Source organism: Mus pahari, chromosome 16 (genome assembly GCF_900095145.1).
Source record: "Mus pahari chromosome 16, PAHARI_EIJ_v1.1, whole genome shotgun sequence".
NCBI lineage: Eukaryota > Metazoa > Chordata > Mammalia > Rodentia > Muridae > Mus > Mus pahari.
In genome coordinates, this window is record NC_034605.1 from 33662106 (window position 1) to 33679012 (window position 16907).

At 43.9% G+C, this 16907-nt stretch overlaps 1 protein-coding gene, 1 non-coding gene and 1 pseudogene across 2 annotated transcripts in view; 2 read left to right on the plus strand and 1 right to left on the minus strand.

Annotated features, from left to right (window-relative positions):
- Positions 1-16907, plus strand: part of Mboat1 (membrane bound O-acyltransferase domain containing 1) — a 110591-nt gene that overhangs the window by 13588 nt on the left and 80096 nt on the right. The gene's annotated exons all lie outside the window — the stretch shown is intronic.
- The window catches only part of LOC110334230, a 43316-nt pseudogene that overhangs the window by 7982 nt on the left and 18427 nt on the right, over positions 1-16907 (plus strand).
- On the minus strand, positions 1015-1198 carry LOC115065641. The gene has a single exon (XR_003845411.1). It is a non-coding gene; the product is annotated as a U2 spliceosomal RNA (small nuclear RNA).

A 16907-nucleotide genomic window follows, 5' to 3' on the forward strand; every position in this document is an offset into this window, starting at 1 on the left:
TTTTTTTTTTTTTAATTAAAAAGTATTAGTTTTTTATTTTTAATTTACTGAAGCCAATGAGAATTCACTATGTATCTTTCTCATATATTAAAACCAATTTTGTTGTTGCTACAGATAATTTTTGAAAATTCACCTTTTAGTAAGGCATGGTTACTCTAGAGTATTATTCCAGCACTCTAGAGGCCGAGGCTGTAGGATTGCTAAGAGTTTAATGCCACCCTGGGTTACATAGTTGAGTTCCAGGCCAGTCTTGCTATAGAGTGAGACAGCATCTTGAAGAGAGAGTAAAAAAAAAAAAAAGCAATTAAACAAACCCTTAGCCTTTCTTAGCCTTTACACTGGTAGCATGTACTCTTGGTATGAAATGCATGGGCAGACGGAGAAGGATAGATAATAAAGGCCAGTTTTTCTACTGGATCGTTTCCTAGACGGCTCTTCCTCCTGCTTCTCCTTCCAGAGGTAGACTGTGTCTACTTGTGCCCAGGATCGTCTCTTTGTCTGCTTTCTGCACCCCTGACGGCGCACCCCTGACGGTGCACACGTGATGGCCTACCTTTCTTCAGTTTGCTTTTTTTCCTCTACTTCCATTTTGTGCTCCTCCGTTCTTACCCTGTTTCTTAGAAACTGATTCATATCAGCACGAGGAGCTTTGAAGATAGATACCTGACCTCCTTTCTGTCGTTTCTGTTCCATTTCTAGTCTTTCAGGAACAGCCGTGGCCTTTGTACATACTGACCTGCTCTTGTTTGGGGCGGAAGGGGGCTGGGGGAGGGTCTCCGATCACCCGACCCAGGAATAGGGAGAGTTCCTGTTCACCCCTTCGGGCGGGAGCTATGAGAGGAGAGGCTGTTTTCACTGTCCCCCTCAGATAGATGGGAGCAGTGAGACATCTGTATGAGGACTCCTGTGTGTCTGACTGAAAACCGCTCTGCCTATAGCTAGCCTACTGACCACCGTACTTGCTTGGAATTCTTGATCATCCACTAGAAACCATACTTTTGCAATTATTATTTGATGAAGTACGTCATTCTCAGAGGCATTGTAGTACCAGGTGGATGCATGGAGTAGCAGAGAAGAGTGCGTTTCAAAAAAAAAAAAAATCCATTGAATATATTATTGTCGGATAAAGGACACACCAGATATTAAATTGGTAAGAACACATGCTACACTTGATTTTAGCCAAAAGATGAGAAGCTGTGGAAACTAGGTTCTCTCAGACCCACAGCTAAGGCTGTGTGATTCCAGTGCCTTTGATGCTATCAGGGATGGGCGGGCTGGCTTTAGGTTATAAAGGAGGACCTTTTAGAGTCAGGACCACAAACTAAGAACCTTCGTTTTCGTTTCTACTTTCCAGTGGTCATGGCTTAAAGGTTGTAACAGTGTATTTGACAGTTTTATTAATTTTCCAGATAATGAAAGGGGTTCATTTCGGATTGTGTTGACCAGAATGGGTTGACCTTTGTGATTCTAGAATCTTCTCCCTGTTAAAGGCAGAGTGTCTTGGGAACTTGCATTCTATCTACTCTGGGAAGAGTTCATGCAAAGAGAACAGCTGCCGTCTCTTGTTTGCCTGGTCTCCCAAGAGTCGCTGTCAATTTACCTATAGGCTATTTAACAAGAGGGAAGCAAATGGATGTGGGTAGATTGTGTAGGGAAAGTAAAATTAATTTTACTTACCGGCTCTTCCTTTCAGCCGTGTGAACATTTTGCACAGTCTACTTTTTTTTTTTTTTTTTTTTTTGACAGAGTCTCCTGTATTCTAAGCAGACCTCAAGCTCCATATGTGTAGGGAAGATAGCTTTGAACTTCTGATCTTCCTTTCTCCATCTCTCCAGTTCTGAGACTACAGGCATGTAACACCACGCTTGCTTTATGCGACACTGAGGCTCAAAATCCGAGCCTTGTGTGTGTAGTAGGCAAGCACTCTGGCAACCAAGCAAGCTATGCTCCTGGTCCATATTCTCAGTTTTATGGCTAATTTTCTACTTTACAGAACTTAATTTGCTGTATGTGTCATCTCCCCACTTAAGCATTTAGAGTGTCTTAAGGGATGGCTCTGTTTGATGGCTGGCTTTTGTTGTCGTAGTTTATAGGATAATGAGGTTGTAAATGAAAAATAGTCATTTCATCAAGGTGGGGCCATGACTCATGATGGTGAATAATGAATTATGATTGTGGGCCGTAGTTTGTTGAAATTATAGGGAAAATTTGAAAGAAAGCAGTGGGTAATAAGGCAACTTAGAAATAAACTACTTATGGCTTTATCAGAGCTGCGAAGCTGCATTCTGGGTGCATGGCCACCTTCAAACACTTTTAGAGTAGTGTGTGTCTAGGTTTGGTTCCATAGGGTAGTTTCTAGAAGAGTGGGAAGTGTTAGGAAAGAGCAAGGGAAATGGCTCTCAGAAAGCCAGGCTGGCCAAAGACTGAAGGGAGTGAACCGAAGTGAGGAGATGGGCTGACTAAGTAGGGTGCAAAGCTGTATGATCAGGAAGACCTCAGGAAGGTCAGGCTCAGGAAGACCTCAGCATGCGCTTAGGAAGCTGGGTAGGGTGGGCTACCATCAGTGTAGCAGGGCGTGGTATTAGTGGGGTAGGGTGTGGCATTGGTAGGGTAGGTGTGGTATCAGTGGGGTAGGATGGGGTGTCATTAGTGGGTTAGGGTACGTGGAATATCAGTGAGACTCATTTCCTGAAGAGGAACTTGAACACAGAGGGCAGATTCTTTGTTCCACTAACTTCTAAGGAGCTCTCTACAGCTCCTGAGAAAATTCTATCATCATTACTGCATTTATAAAAACTAAAACCACCAACATTATGACGTAACTATTAAATAACCCCAGAGTTTTTGATATTTACTGATTTCTCTATTGTCTTTTCTGTGCTGGTATTTCATACCTCATGTTTCGCCTATTTTCTATACTTTTAATGTACTTAAAGGTTGCCCAACGATTGTCGCAACCTAATTCTTGAATGGTCCATTCTGTCTGAACAGAAGCCCCGTCTCATTAGCAGGTTCCTCATCCTGGTACATCCGGCCTCTACCTTTCCTCTCCCGCTAGCCCAGGCAATTCTGTTCTTCACGCCCACATAACTGCCTGCTGTGGGCATTGCGTCGGAATGGACTTCTGCTGTGTGTGATTCTGTGTGACTGGCACCTCACACCCAGGGGCTTTGGTGATTTTTGGCCGGGTCATTATGCTCTGTTTGAGTTCTTCGATGGGAATGCTTTGAGACAGGGTCTTACTGGGCACACCTTTGACATAATTTGGCTTTACTCTTGCCAGGTACTCAGGGAATTTCTTAGAACTGTCTCATTTAAGCAGCATTTCCTACGTGTGACATGAGCTGTCATCCCCAGGGGAGACTGCATTGTTGTCTCGGCCCAGAACCAAGGCCTGTCTGTGCAACACATGGAAGCTGGTTCTCTTCTAACGTGTGGGTCCTGGAGATCGAGTTCAGGTCGTCGGGGCTTGGTGGCAAGTGTCTTTACCCACTGAGCCATCTCACTGGCCCTAAGAAATTTCATTTTTACTAGATCAGGTGTACATGGGAATGACCAGTCTGTCGCCGTGCACCTGTACTTAGCTTAATATAAATACAGAAAGTGAGAAAGAAAAATATAGCTATTTGAAGATTCAAAGGTTAGCACACACCGAGAGTTCTTTAGTTTGTCAGCTGAGCAGTCTATAAGAATAAAACTCCATCAGCAGCGACTGTTCCTAAGCTTAGATCATCTTTCTAATGCCCTTCTTCATCACAAGGAACTGGAGTCCTTGGAGAAGCACGTGGAGGGCTCAACTGTGAAATCTATAAGATGAGCCTGGAGTTTTGCCTTTTCTTTCTTTCTTTCTTTCTTTCTTTCTTTCTTTCTTTCTTTCTTTCTTTCTTTCTTTCTTTCTTTCTCTCTCTCTCTCTCTCTCTCTCTCTCTCTCTCTCTCTCTCTCTCTCTCTCTTTCTTTCTTTTGTAGTTCCAGAAAGTATAGAAGTACCCCAAATCAAAACCAAATAAATAAATAAATAAATAAATAAATAAATTAATTAATAAAATTCATACATGACAGTGGTAAGTCAGATAGTCTCAGGAGCTGGTTGAAAATGGGGAATCCTGGAGCAAAGTGTAACTAATCAAGAAAGAAATCTAAGACCAGGGGAGGATATATTAAAGAAGATTACAACATAGCCCACTTGGAGATGATATGCATTCTGCAGTATAACTTACAGTGTAAAGTCACCGTTCTGTATGTTCACACCAGGAAGTGAGGCTGCCTAGATAAATGGCAGCCTAGATAAATAAGCAGAGGGAAGCTGAGGAGTATGGTCTTCTCAGAAGAGATGTAGAGGTAATAGAGTACTGTGTATTTTACACAGAACATCTAGAACCTTCTATAGAATACTATTTAATTTGTACTCTCCCCCAATTACTGCTCTGAATTGCATAGCGTGGGAACAGGCTGGGGCACATAACCTTACAGTGGAGCAAGGCAGGCGTCACCTCTGCAAGTGTTCATACTGGGAGAGGTGGCCGTGCCCACAGCAGGTCACCCTGAAAGTGTGCAACTGGCATTTACTGCTCTGACCTTCCTTGCAGAAACCCATAGCCTGTGCGATTATGAACAAAGTGTCAGACAGATACTAAGTTTGAGTTCCTAGTGGCATTTTATTTTTTTGAGAAAGAGTCTCATGTCGCTGTGGCTGACAGACTCCCGTGCAGCTGGGGCTGTTAGCTCCGGATCCTCCTGCCTCCAACTGCTAAGTGCTGGGGTCCCAGGGGTGCACAATCACACCCTAATGAGTTGAGAGTTTCTATAAAGATTTTCCAAAGCTTTCTGGGGCAAACAATTAATGTGTTGTATATTTCAAAGTTGGAGGAGGGTTTTGATATTTATAGTGTGTGTTAAATGTGAAGTGACAGATATGCCAAAGTTATTCACATTTGATTGTTATGTAGAGTGTACCTATGTGGGAGCATCCTGCTGTATGCTATGCGTCTGTATACTTACTGTCTGTACGTTCAGACTAAAACCTAAGAGCACTGTTTAACCTGAGTTAGTTAATTCCTTCGTTTTTTTTTTTTTTTTTTTTTTTTTTGAAAATGGTCAGGTAAGGTGTTAGTTTTACAGGAGGTGATAAACCACAGGTTGAAATCAACTGTTTGGCCAATTCTCTGCAAAAAAAAAAAAAAAAGTTTCAGAATTAATAAGTTAATCAAGGTTTACCTTGAGAGAGGGACAGAGACCATGAAATATTCCAGCACTGTACAGTGTGCACCCCCAGCTCCGGAATTCCAAGATCTGAGCAAAGTGAGCCTGTGGTGTGTAGTGTGCTTGTGCTAAGCTTAACACATGGGGTTGTGTGCCATGTACATGCACCAAACTTAGCATCCAGGGCCATGTGTAGTATGCATGTAATAACACATCAGGCAGTGTGTAGTGTTTTAAAGTTACCCTGCAGGGTGGTGTGTAGTGTGTATGTAATAAGCCTAACACACAGGCGAAGAAAACTGTCAGAGTCATCAAAATCAAGGGAACTCAGGTACTATCGCAACAGAGGAGGCTAAAATGACACGTAACTGTAATGTAGCATTCTGAAATCCTGAAGCAGAGAAGGAAACATCGGGAAAATCAGGAATCTGAATGAAGCGTGAATCTTAGTTACTAGTGCCAAAGGCTCAGTTGTAACAATCTAAGGAGAATAATTGCCTTTTTCTCCTGTTTGTTCTTTTAAAGTCCTTTGGTGCTTTGTTTCCTTAAAACTCCCCCCCTCTCCCTCTCTCTTTCTCTCTCTCTCCCCTTTTCCATCATCTATCTGTTATCTATTTCCATCATCTACCTATTATCTACTTACCTACCTGCCTACCTACTACCAATCTACCTTTCTGTCATCTATCATCTATCTATAATCTTTTATGTTTGTTATTTAATAATCTACTCATCTTCTCTCTGCCTCCCTAAGTATCTACTTACTTTTGGTTTTATTTCCAATTGTAGAATGAGTCAACCTCCCATTCCATAAAATTGAGTAAGGATTCCTATGATCTGGGAAAAGCATCTTGAGTTGTTGGGCAGAGCTCTTGAACTGTGCAGAAACAAAACCAGAACCGTGGACGGTCACTTTAGCCCCTTCTCCTGTGAGGCAGGGCCCATGAGAAGGTGTTTGTTTGCTTGCCAAATGCTTTGTCAAATTATCTGAGACTTTCAACTTATGGAACGAAAAGGTTTGCTATGGATCTTGCCTTCAGAGGATTCAAGTTCCCTGGTCTTATTGCTTTGGGGGTATGGTGTAATAGTAACCTCACTGGGCATATGACAGAGGAATGTCTCCCTTATGGTGGCCAGGAAGCAGAGAGACAGGAACTCCTAGGACTCCATATCCACTAAAAGGGTGTACCTCCAACTATTTAACTTCCCTTCACTAGACCCTGCCTCTTAAGACACAACCGTCTTCCCATAAAGCTATAGGCTGTGGACCAGGTCTTTAACACATTTAAAATGGAAACCATAGAAAATAAAATACTAGGGAAATAGTTAATTAATTAGCAACAGGGTTGTGTGTGCGTGTGTGTGCGCGCACGTGCGTAAGGATAATAGAAGAGAGAATTTGATTATGATGCATCTTGACGCTGATGGAGGAACACAGTGACAGAGACCTTGCAAGAGTGACTTTACTTTCAGCCTGTCCTATTTGGATCCAATGCAGGAGACTAATCAAGAACAATGATCCCTGCTAACTTTCATCTAGTTGTAACTATGTGTCAAAACAGTTCTTTGGCTGTAGTAAGTACAGTCATCAACTGGGGGATGTTGATAGGGTGAATGTGGGTGCATTTCTTGCTCTTCCGAGGCTCTTGCATAAAGCCCGTGCTGATGCCTTTTAACTATAAAACTATAATCTAGAACTCTTAGTTTTATTCTACGGATCAACTTCATATATACTATATTGGTAGAAATGGAATTAGGACCAGTATTTTGGTGGGCCTTCTCTTTCTCTTCTTTCTTTTCTCTCCCTTCCCTCCCTCCCTCCCCTTCTTCCTTCTTTATTTCCTTTCTTCTTCCATCCACCTCTGTTTCTCTTCTCCTTCTCCCTTTTGTAACTTTCCTTGTGCTGGGGATGGAACTCGGTGCACACACTGGGTAGTGCTCTTCAACCGAGCTCCGTTCCCAGCCTCCGCAGGATTTTCTAGTTAAAAGATCGGAGCATTAATCTACAATTGCATCAGTATGTAATTGTGCTTGGTTTTACTTTCATCTTCCAGTTGGCTTTATTAAAATCTTTGCCTACATCTTAAGTCATCTCTGTGATGATGAAAGAACTTTAGCTTGTCTTAAATCTTCAGGCTCCTGGTTGGGTAATCTTTGAGAATGAACAATTTTTAACTTCTCTTTCTACAACCCTCAACCACAGAGGCCCGCCTACACAACCCGTCATGCGTTTGGCACAGCTCACAAGTTCTCCTTAGGTTTTGACCTTGGTAATGATCATAGAAAGCTGCCGCCGTCCCCTCTCCATTCACTCTCCTCATTATAGGAACTTTTAAGTGCATGTTGTTCAAACAACCGGAGGTCCATGCTGTAATCTACTTGTAAGGAATGCAGGTATCTGCCTTGAGATAATTAAAGCCCTCTTAAGCATCATTAGACCAGTCAGGTGATTTTGGTAAGTGTTCCAACCCTTGTAGGACAAAGTCACTAAGACAGCCAAGAGTTTCAGTACAGCCATTGACACTCTGACTGTCTCTTAACCGACACTGATGTGTTGCTAGTGTTGAGAGACTAGCAATATGAGAGGTGGAGAGGTCACAACATTCTGATTGGCTTGAGCTCCCTTCTGTGTAGACTTGCATCTGAGCCCCTAACTCCTGCTCTGGGGTTCAGGGACCCACATGTCCTTAAGGCTTTAATAAATGCTACTTGTGTGATCCTGGATTTGAGAGCTGCTTCTGTTTGCCACTTTCTTTGGTCTCCTAGGACCTTCTGAGAGTCCCATGTGAGTGCAGGTGCCTGTGGAGTCCAGAGGCATCAGATTCCTTTTGAACTGGAGTTATGGGTAGCCATGAGCTGCTGGCTGAAAAGCACGCAGGAACCAGATCCAGGTCTTCTGTAGAGGGTGGTATGATCTTCCCTGCTGAGCCATCTCTCAAGCTCTGGGATGTTCAGCTTCTGGCAGAGGTTGATGTACATGGGGGTTCTGTTCTAATGCAAGGGGTTTGGAGTGGCAAGCTGAAGGAATGAAAACAGACAAAACTTCAGAGCCAGGCTGGGTGATAGACTTTTGGGTTTTCTGTTGAGACCTGTCTGTGACCTTACCTTGCTCAGTGATGGCAGTTATAACAAGAATTGGTTTATGGAGATTTCCTTCTAGGCTTAGAGCTGATTTTTATTAGTGCAAGCCAGTTACACTTTCGGGGCACTAACATGAGCATATGATAAGTACATTAAGGGCCGACTGTGAATTCAGATGCTGTGGCCAACTCTTAGGAAAGCTTCAGTTTAGTAAATGTTTGGTTAGCACATATTATCTGCTCCACAGTTTTGAAACTCAGAGAGAAGTCTTCCTTGTTAAAACACGTAGGCAAGCCGGGCATTGGTGGCGCACACCTTTAATCCCAGCACTTGGGAGGCAGAGGCAGGCGGATTTCTGAGTTCGAGGCCAGCCTGGTCTACAAAGTGAGTTCCAGGACAGCTAGGACTACACAGAGCAACCCTGTCTAACAACAACAACAACAAAACACATAGGCAAAGAGTTATCTCTCAAGAATTGTCTTGGGGTTGTTTTGGTGCTTCTGGGGTCAGAACCCTGGGCTCAGTGCATGCTGGGTAAATGCTCTACCACTGAGCTACACCTGTGACCCTAGGTGCTTTCTTCTTAGTGGTCAAAGATGGACAACTCCATCATAGCATCTTAGATTTTAGCCTGTCCTTGGAACTTCCCTAGTGAATGTCTGGGATGCAGGGGCAGGGAGGCAATGTGAGAGGTGTTTGGGTAGTTTCTGGAAGAGAAACTCATTAGAATTCATGACCGGATAAAGGGATATAAGGTCCTTTAAGGCAGGGAAAAAAGAGGTGGGGTGGGAATCAGGAGAAGGTACAAGGGAAGGTATATGAGTGACAGATCGGAAGGAAGAAGAAGGGTTTTGATTGTAGTGAAATTGGAGAATGGAATTATGACCAGAATTCAAGGTTGTTTGATGTATCCAGGAAGTGACAAAGCCTTTCAAAGGCAAGGCTCTTGTTAGATAAAACCTTTTTTTTTTTTTTTCTTCTAAATCTCTGAGATGCTGAAATAGGCATTGAGCCAAAGAGCCACTGGGTTGACTTTCCTTTCAGCCATCTGCGTACATAAAAAGATGTAATTTTTGTCTCTTCTAGAGGAAAAAAAAAAAAAAAAAAAGAACTGATTTTTTTGTCTTTTTAGCAAGGGTCTCACTGTGTAGCCTCCACCAGCCTGGAATGCTTATGTAGTTTGGGTTGACCTTGACCCCTAAGCTTTGTGTGTGTGTGTGTGTGTGTGTGTGTGTGTGTGTGTGTGTCTTAGCCTGCCGGTTTCTGGGATTTCAGGGGTGGGCTACTGTGTCATGGTCTGGAAATAATGTTTACTTCCTGAAGAGGTCTGGTCTGCGGTATCCTTATTTGTTGTACTACACAGGGCTCTATTGCCCACACTGCCTTCAGCTTCTGATTATATTGCGAACAGAGCTATGAGTAAGACTTTCAAATTGGGGACTTCCTTCATTACCATATTATCTCTTTGAAGCCACAGAGCATCTTTATGTGATAAGAAATAACATTCCCCCACAAAGGCCCTATTGGCTATGTGACTTGTATTGGTTCCAAGGCTGGCCAGCAGTGTAGTCTGAATTTTGACCCTGGCCATTTGAATTCCAACCCTCCATTATTTTATTTATTTATTTGTTTGTTTGTTTGTTTGTTATATGTAAGTACACTGTAGCTGTCTTCAGACACCCCAGAAGACGGCATCAGATCTCATTGGTTGGGAGCCATCATATGGTTGCTGGGATTTGAACTCAGGACCTTCGGAAGAGCAGTCAGTGCTCTTAATCGCTGAGCCACCTCTCCAGTCCCCAATCCTCTTTTCTTATATACTCATTGATGTTTATGCTTCAAAGCGGGGATGACTTGAGAATATTTGGTCACTGGCTGGTGGGGTTTGTGCAATGACCAGGGTACTTGCTCTCCACCATTGTCCCTTGCATGTGATACAGCAGCTGGGTAGGTTGGTTATACATAGTGTTTTGCTCTGTGCAAGTCAAGTCGTGTCCCTCTGTAGGTGGGTTATGGTTTGGAAGGACATTAGCAGACTGAGGTGTGGCTGAGGGAAAGTGAACAGGAAAGCATTCCAACATGAGCAGGAGTTTGATCTTTGAGCAGGGATTGCCAGTGCAGTGGAGGATTCCCCAAGAGAGATGGCATCCCAGAGGCCATTTAGCAAGGAAATGAGTGTTGCAGGTCCACAGGAGGAGGGGGAATGTTAACATTTCCTAAGAAGAAAAGCTGGGGTTAGTGAAGAAGGAAGTTTTGTGAGGATGGCTAATTGCTGAGTTCTGGAGAGACTAAGGTGAGAGGAAGTGACCGTACCTATTGTGGACTGATCACAGGTGAGTCTGATAGCTTCAAAGAAGGGAGATGACGATGGCAGGAAGGGCAAGGGAGCTTTGCCTAATGGTTTTTTAAAGAGAGAAAGGAATTGGCTGTATTGCAAGACAGACGTACAGAAACCATAAAACTTGAGAAGCTGTAAGAGACAAAGTAAAGTTAACGTGAAGAAGGATGGATTCAGAGTTTGGTGGACTGAACTCACTGGGAGAGGATTGGGGTTGATGGTGAGTTAGAGTCACTTCCAGGTACACACTGGAAGAGCACCGATGTGCATTTTTTTTCACTTATATGGTATTTTTGTTTTCATTAAGAGAGAACCAAATAGACGGAAATAGTCAGATGGTGGGCGGGGTCCAAAGCCAAAGGGACATGGGTCTGTCAGGGACTGAACGTTTCTACGGTGGACATCCAATCGTCGATGCTTCTCATCACCATGGTCATCCTGGGCCTTCTCACACTGCTGTCGGCTTCTGTCTTTCTGATAATCTTAGAAGCTGCCTGGAGTGTGCTGAGGGGCAATAAGAGGAAGCAGGATTTTCCAGGCTTCAGACAAAGTCTGAGCTTTGTACAAAGGGTTTCTTTGAGCTTTTACCCCTGTAGGGGTCTGGTCTACATTTTTACTCCCTTGGAAATTTCCTGTCTGCCACAGTAATCAGACAGCTTACTATTTTCAAGGCTGAGTGGTCTCTGAGTTGTAGGTCTGTGTTTGGTTTTCTTTACGGTTCTTAGCTTACCGTGTAGTCTGTGTACACCCTTGAGCCCTCCTCTAGATCCTGTGGACTCATTCACACACTTCCCTGGCCTACCTATGGCATGTCTGTTCCTTCCTCCACTCCCTTTCCTTTTCTTCAATTTTTCCTCTTCTTTCTTTTCAACAGTCTTTCATGTAGCCCAGGCTGACTATAAACGTGCTATGTAGCTGAAGCTGGCTCTCATCCCTTTCCTTCCTGCCTTCATGCCCCAAGTGCTGGGATTACAGACATGTGCTGCCATACTTGGTTCTTTGCTCCTGTTTCCATTGTAGATGGGCATTATCCTTTTAACACTTCTTTCATAAATGAGTTCAGTGACCTAGTGCTCCATATTATGACCTAATCCCTCCCCCCCTTTCACTGTTGAAAGCAGAGATCGCTGAATTCTTTGTTATTGCAATTTTCAAAAATAGCTTTTAAAAGTTTAGGATTCCACGTCTGTGTTATGTATCTTTGCTGGGGTGTGTGCGTGTGGGTTGTCTTTGGAGGTCATAAGAGGGCATTTGGTTCCCTAGACCTGGACTTACAGGTGGTTGTCAGCTGCCTGACGCAGGTACTGGGAGGTGAATACAGTTCCTCTGTAAGAGCAGCAAGCAGTATGTGAATGCTTTGGGACCCAAGCACTCTTGCCTTGGTGACCGCACCTCGTTTAGTGTGCTGCGGATGGGTCCTTTAGATGCCTGTGACATGCTTTGTTTGATTAGGAAGTTTAACAACTACCACACCTATAATCTTATTCATTTCCTTACTTTATTGTTGATAAGACCCAGGCACATCATAATTTGATACATTGCTCAGGGACACGGACCGAGTTTTTTTTTTTTTTTTAATTTTTGATATGTAATTCATATTCTTTCCAATTTTGAATGCTTTCTCTTCTCTTCTTCTCTTCAGAATCAGTAAAATGTAACCGCATTTAGAAGACTAGGCCTAGGGTAAGTTAGGGACTGCGAAACTCAGCACTGCGAGGGCAGAGGCAGGGCGATCAATATCAGTTTGAGGCTAGCCTGATCTACACCTTGAGTTCTAGGTCAGCCAGTGAGACTCTGTCTCAAATGAATGAATGAATGAATGAATGAATAAAAAATAATTTTTAAAAAAAAGGAAAGAAAAGAGAAGGCTTAACATCCAAATTAGGTTCCTGCAAATTTAGTTGTTGATTGGTGTTTAAACATTCCAAGCAGTTTAGGAATTCTCTCTGGAGTTCTTGGGAAGACTTTGTTAATATCTGAATGAACGAGTTGTGGGAGTCAACGATGGTTTAGAAGAATAAGTAGGCAAAGCTATTTTTATCCTAAAGATGTTTAAATTTGTCAGAAGCATTTCTGACCGACTCTTGAATTGTTTATAGCTGTGTTTACAAACTTTCGCTTTTGCCCAAGGCTGAGCAGGTCACCATGCCAACGCCTTCCATTCACTCTTTGGAAGGCAGAGAATGGAGCTGTTAAATGAACAAGAACCAGTCATTGTGACTGACCCCAGGTTCTGTGGTGCGGATTTCCTTCTGAATTTCTGGTTAGTTTAATCTCATTCTGGAAGTATATATTTTCTCCTACGGCTCTCCTAAATCCCACGACAAGACACAGTTTTCACCCCTCTACATTGTGACTCCAACATGTGCCACATCTTGAAGGGTTTCTCACGGGCTCTGCCCGAAAGTGGTGGAATTTCTGGCTGGCCTTCTGTGGACTCTCCTGATTCGGAGCTTCGCAGCCAGCCAGGGTCCGGGGTCATTCGCTTAAAGCCACCGGCCTCCTGTTGTGCGTAGGTTTTTCTCTCTGTTTCTTAAGCCCTCGTCTTTGGCCGTAGGAGAGATGAACTGTGTGGATCCTCAAGTGCTGGACTGGAGGGTGGAGGCAGAGCTCCCCGGCAGCGGGCTTGCTTGGAGCATCAGTTGTGGTAACGTGGAGAGCAAAGAGTAGCAGAGGCTAGAGGAGCCTCCTTGTCCATGCCTGGAGCCTGCAAGCGGGTTTGTGCCAGCAGTGAATTTGAGTCAGTTTCCTTCTCCCTATTCACATATTGACCTCAGGCTTCGAGTCAGAAGCAACTGGAAACGTATCAGAACTGGTGAGGCTTTGGGCATACAGTCAGTCCTTAAATGTCAGCCTTCATCTTTTGCAAGATAGGTTTGGTGGTGGCATGAAAAAAAAATGGTGAAAGTCCTTGGATCTTAAAGAATACAATTAATGTGTTAAGGAAGTTTTTATTTCCTTATTTTTTTATTGTTTATGTACTAGCTCAAATGTATGTATGTATGTGGGCCACGTGCCTGCCTACAGGTGCCTGTGAGGGTCAGAAGAGCCACCTGCCACCTATGTGGGTGGTGCTGGGAACTGCTGGGTTTTGTTGTTGTTGTTGTTGTTTTGTTTGTTTGTTTGTTTGTTTGAGATGGTCTCTTGTAGCCCTGGCTGGCCTAGAACTTGCTTGGTAGACCAGGCTAGCCTCCAGTTCAATAGCGATAACCTGCCTCTGCCTCCTGGGTGCTGTGATCAAAGGCATGTGCCACCATATTGGCTCAACACATCAGCGTATCTTCACAGAAGAAGGCATTGGATCTCTTGGAACTGGAGATATAGATGTTGTGAGCTGCCATGTGGTTGCTGGAAGTTGAACTTGGGCCTTCTGGAAGCGCAGCCAATTCTTTTAACCACTGCACTATCTCTCCAGCCCTTCACACTCCAGTAAAGCTTTCATGGAAGAGTCAGTATGGACTCAGAGATTAGGTAGGTAATTCTACATCTTGAGCTGAGCTGGTCTGTCCCAGTTGCAGGTAATGCTACTAGAATGCTTTGGGGGAACTTAACACGTGTGTGTGTGTGTGTGTGTGTGTGTGTGTGTGTGTGTGTGTGTGTGTGTTGTATGTCTGTGCACAATAGGAAGTTGACAGCAACCTGTGGCTGGAAGCAGGAGAGAAGGTCAAAGGGTGAGTCCTTGGTACATTGGTCTTCCCAGAGGAGGGAAGAGTGAAGAGTGTTCTCACAGCACTCTTTCCTCTCCCTCAGGCAAGGTGACTGAGGTCAGGGAGAATGGTAGAAGGTCACTTTCCAGTGTTCTAGGAATGGAACATCTCTGATAATGTATGGACCCTGGTGGAGAGATTGGCAGCCTGCTTGATTTTGCTGGTGGAACGCTCGAGTCTTCTCCGGAATTGTAATGAGACCACATGACCAATGACGTAGTATTAAGAGAGGGCTGCTCTCTTGAAGGAAATTCTTGTCCCTGTAAAAAAGAAGGGGAAGGAACTCCTGCCAAGTATAGGAGGCACTGTCTAGAAGACACAAAGTCTATTGGCAACTTGACCTGGGACTTTCCAGCCTCTAGAACTGTTTTTGTTGTTTATAAATTACCTAGCTCAAAGCGAGTTGTTACACTAGCACAAAAATATCAAGACAGTTGTCAAGCACTTTCCAATGAATTATTTCTACAACTCTGAGATATTTACATTTCTGTGTAATCATCATCATCATCATCATCATCATCATCATCATCATCATTGTCATCCTCCTCCTCAGCTTCATTTTTTTTTTTTAGGACAAGTTCTTTCTGTATTGTTGACAGTCTTAAAATTTGCTATCTAGAACAGGCTAGCCTCAAACTCACAGGGATTTGCCTGCTTCTGCTGGGATTAAATGTGTGTCACCACACAATGATTTATACTTCTGATTTATAGCTAAGGAATGTGGTTGGAAACACAGTCTTAGGTACTTTTCCGTTGCTCCAATAAAACACCATGACTAAGGCAATTTATTAGAAGAAGGCTTTAATAGGTCCAGAGGGTTAATCCATGATCATCATGGCAGAGAGCATGGCAGCAGTCAGGCAGGCATGGTGCTAGAGCAGTAGCAGAGAGCTTACATCACACTCTACAGATAGATACACACACAGAGGGGGAGAAGGGAGGGAAGGAGGGGGAGGGAGGGAGGGAGAGGAGAGAGGAGAGAGAGAGAGAGAGAGAGAGAGAGAGAGAGAGAACTAGGAGACGTGTTGGCTTTTGAAATCTCCAAGTCTAGCCCCAGTGACACACCATCTGCAAGGCTACACCTCTTAATCCTTACCAAACAGTTCCACCAACTGCTCTGAGTGTAGGTGCACCATTCTCATTCAAACGACTACACAGAGTCTCCATTGTAAGCAGTTCTTCCTTTATCATTGCATCTCCATGCAGACATGAACTCTAGGCATCGCATGGGTTGCACCTTCCTTATGTGATGAGCACTGAGGGTGTGTCCTATTAGCAGTCCATAGTGTGCACGGAATCCCTCCTTCTAGAAGGTGATACTCAAGCTCCTGCCATTTGTAACATGTACAGCACATGCTGAACCCAGAGCTGGGCTAGGTGGGATCCTGACTGAATTCACTAGATCTGTGTCTACTGTTCCTTCACTTTAGGCTGTAAAGTGCCGGCTGTTCAAGGTGAAGACCTGAGTTGAGATCCTGCCTTAGGGTTTCTAGTGCTGTGAAGAGACACCGTGACCATGGCAACGCTTAAAATGGAAAATGATCAATTGGGCTGGCTTACAGTTTCAGAAGATTAGTCCATTATGATCATGGTGGGAAACGTGGCATGCAGGCAGACATGGTGCTGGAGAAGGAGCTGAGAGTTCTACATCTGCAGGCAGCAGAAGACTGAGTGCCACACTGGCCATAGCTTGAGCATAAGAGACCTCAAAACATGCTCCATAGTGACACACTTCCTCTAACAAGGTCACATCTACCCCAACAAAGCGACACCTCCTAATACTGCCAATTTCTGTGGGCCAAGCATTTAAACACTCGAGCAGTGCAGAGACGGGCGAATCCCTGGGGTTTGCTGCCCCCACCCCCAGTCTGAGTTGATGAACCCCAGGTTCAGTGAGGGTATTTCTAGTCAATGGCATGTCTACTTTAATTACATGTTTCATTAAAGTCAGTTTGGACTACATCCAACCTCTGTCTGGTTAGCTCATTTTCTTTTGTTCCCAATTTTCAAATTCTAATTAAGCTTTTGTATACCTCCAATTTAAAGCAGTTTGCAAGTTTCCTTAAGAGAGGCCAGTAACTAAATGAAAATTTTAATCAAATTCATTTACGCATGGATAAATTATCTGTTTGAATTTGAAAAGAAGTCACAAGTAATTGGTATTTAAGTGGCAGAAGGAAGAGTTGGGGTCACATTTAGAGGTCAGAATTCTATTTCAAAGTACAGCAGTTCCAGTGACTCCAAGGGCCAGGCAAGGTGGATTTACACTGGCAGCTTTCTAAGTCTTGAGCTTAGTTAGCAGAATATTGGAGCAGCTGTTTTTTGGAAGACTCAGCAAATAGAATTTGAGGCACCCTGAGCTGGGGGATTCACTTGCATCAGGTACCAGAGGGTAATTCACTGGGATACTCTTAAGTAGAGGGGGCAGGGTTTTGAGACTTGGCAAGCTGTGGCCTGGAACACAAGGGAAGTGGCACTGGAGAATGTATGGTGTAGTGAGGTCAGGGTAAGTGCTGGGGTGGGGGTGGGGTTGGAGTTGGAGTTGGAGACAGGGGTGGTTAGGGAAAGTGGGAGGAGATAAAGG